Raw genomic sequence first — 3,144 nt, 5'->3', positions numbered from 1 at the left:
GTAGGTTTTACAGAGACTCAGAGACATAAAGTATCTTATCCAAGAATACATAGTTTGTAAGTCACAGAACAAAGGAGTATGTTCACTTCTGTTTTACTGCAGAGCTGTGATGTTCAACACATGCCTTCCTCGAGATGCTGATATATTCCAAATAGTTTTTGCATTTTTTTCTGGTAATATCCTGAATATGTTTCCACCCTATGTACTCCACGCTCATGACAATCATGGTGTATTGGGCAGCCTTCTAGGATGGTAACCAACAATCCCCACCTCCTGGTAATAAGATTCTGTAGTCTCCTCCCCTTGAGTGTGGGCTAGACTTAGTAACTTGCTTTTAATGAATAGAATACAACAAAGGTGATGGGATATCCCTTCTGAAATTAGTTTACAAGAGACTGTGACTTCTGTCTTGATGGCATTCTCTTGCTCTCTCTTGCTTCCTCAGTTTAAGGAAACTAACTGAAGTATTCTGAATTACCCTATGGAAAAGCTCATATGGCAGAGAACTGGTGGCAGCCTCTGACAACAGCTGCCAAGGACCTGAATCCTGCCAGCAACTGGTGAATGATCTTGGAATCAGATCTTATCCCAGCTGAATCTTGAGATGACTGTAGATACAGCTGACACCTCGATTTTATCCTGTAAGAGACCATGAGCTAGATAGAGGACCCAGCTAAGCCATGCCTGGATTCCTGAACCACAAAACTGTGAGACAGTAAATGTCGTTTTATTCAGCTACTACATTTCAGGATCATTTGATACACAGCAATAGATATCCAACACACATTGGTATGTACAAGAAGCATTATTTATGAGACTCTGCTGTGCAAATTACTGATGAATGAAGGAATTATCTCTGACATGTCCAATTTTCTCACCTAATAAGCAATATCTAATAAAAGGTGAAATTGGTACTCATGTCACTCTGAGTCTGTGACATTACTTACTATGCCATGCTGCTGTGCAAGGGCCTTCAGTGGAGGATGAGGGTGGCAAGGTTGCTGTTTTTATGCTCAGTGTACAAGTGAAAACAAGTATGAATGTTATATCTGAAGACAGACTGGTAGCAAACACTTTATAGGCTGTGTGTCTTAGGGGGCTTCTCAAATAATAACAGTTAAGTTAGCTGTTGCTCTGCTTGGATATATAGGTACTATGACCAAAAACAGAGGTTATTATTATTTTTTTTTTCTGAAGAGAGTCAGATAGTACATCTTTTAGCCATTGTAAGCTACATATGACTTGTGTTGCTTACTCTTCTTTCTATTTTTAAAATAAGCCTTTAAAAATTTTAGAAGATTTCTTAGCTCAGAGGTCTTATAAAAACAGTCTATAGGTCATATTTGGCACAGGCTGTAGTTTGCCACCCCTGACTAAAGTTAAGGTAACCCTCAAAGACCATGGATTAATTTAAACATAGTTCTTTATAGGATTCCAAGAGGGAATTAAGCCCCATTGTCTTAAGGCATCTATTGCATGTAATAAATTAACTTATCTCCTGTGGATCTTGAATGGTATTCACTATATGAATACTTGAAAGAATTGAGTAAATAATCACTCAGAACATTTTTGTGCTTTGTTCAGATGACAAGCTCCGGTTAGGAAAAGCTAGTGGCACACATACTCATACGATTATTTATTCAACAATCATTAAATAAGCAGTAACTATATGCTAAGTGTTACATTATATACTGTGAAATTATCTCAAAAACATCACCATCACAGAGAGTAAGCTGCAAGAAATTATGAAAATAACTTAATTTCTGAAGTCATGCTCTAGCAGAAACAATGTGATGATCCTAATAACTATTTCTCTTTCACTTATGTAATATCCTTGCTACAGGACAAGAGCATTTTTTTTTTTCTCCACGAGGCTGTGATCTGTGCAGACCAGTTGATAGTTGTCTGAGAATAATAAGACCCCCTAGCAATATATGTCTTTAGTAGACCCAGATTAGACCTAATCTTTACCCTGTCATGAACTATGTGACCTCCAGCAATTATTTAACCTCTCCAAGATACTATCTCACCATCAAATGAAGAAAGTAATACTACTTATTTCAGTGGATTGTTGTATGAATTTAAATGAGACAAAACATGTAAAGCACTTTGGCGTAATGCTTCACAAGTAGAAAAAGCTCTGCAGAAGTACAGGCATACCTTGTTTTCTTGTGCTTTCCTTTCTTGGGCTTCACAGATACTGTGTTTTTTACAAATTGAAGATTTGTGGTAACTTTTCATTGTTCAAGTCTGTTGGTGCTATTTTTCCAACAGCATGTACTCACTGCATGTCTCTCTGTCACATATTGGTAGCTAGTGAAATATTTTAATAATATTGAAAATTTTGAAATTACTTATATGAAATAATTTTGAATAAATTAATAATAATCTTCAAATAATTTTGATTAAATTATTATTTGAATAAAAATTATTTTATAATATTATGGTGATCTGTGATCAGTGATCTTTGATATTACTATTGTAATAGTTCTGGGGCATCACAAACTGCCATAATTGATTAACATAATTGATCAATGTCGTGTGTGTTCTCACTGCTCCACTAACTGGCCATTTCCCCATCTCTCTCCCTCTCCTCAGGCCTCCCTGAGACACAACAATACTGATATTGGCCTATTAATAACTGTACAATGGCTTCTAAGTGTTTAAGGGAAAGGAAGAGTTGAACTTCTCTTATTTAAATAAAAGCTAGAAATGATTAAGCTCAGCGAGGAAGGCATGTTGAAAGCTAAGACAGGTCAAAAGCTAGGTCCCTTGCACCAGCTAGTCAGGTTGTGAACATAAAGAAAAAGTTTTTGAAGGAAATTAAACATGTTACTCTAGTGAACACATGAATGCCAAGAAAGAAAAACAGTCTTAATGCTGGTATGGAGAAAGTTTGAGTGGTCTGGATAGAAGATTGAAACAGCCCCAGCATTCTGTTAAACAAAAGCTTAATCCAGATCAAGGCCCCAACTCCTCAGTTCTGTGAAGGCTGAGAGAGATAAGAAAGCTGCAGAAGAAAAGTTTGAAGCTAACAGAGGTTGGCTCATGAGATCTAAGAAAAGAAACCATCTTTATAACATAGAAGGGTAGTGTGAAGCAAAAAGTGCTGACATAGAAACTATAGCAAGTTATTCAGAAGAT

This window comes from Macaca fascicularis, chromosome 4 (genome assembly GCF_037993035.2).
Source record: "Macaca fascicularis isolate 582-1 chromosome 4, T2T-MFA8v1.1".
NCBI classification, from domain to species: Eukaryota; Metazoa; Chordata; class Mammalia; order Primates; family Cercopithecidae; genus Macaca; species Macaca fascicularis.
Note: the sequence above shows the minus strand (reverse complement) of the source record.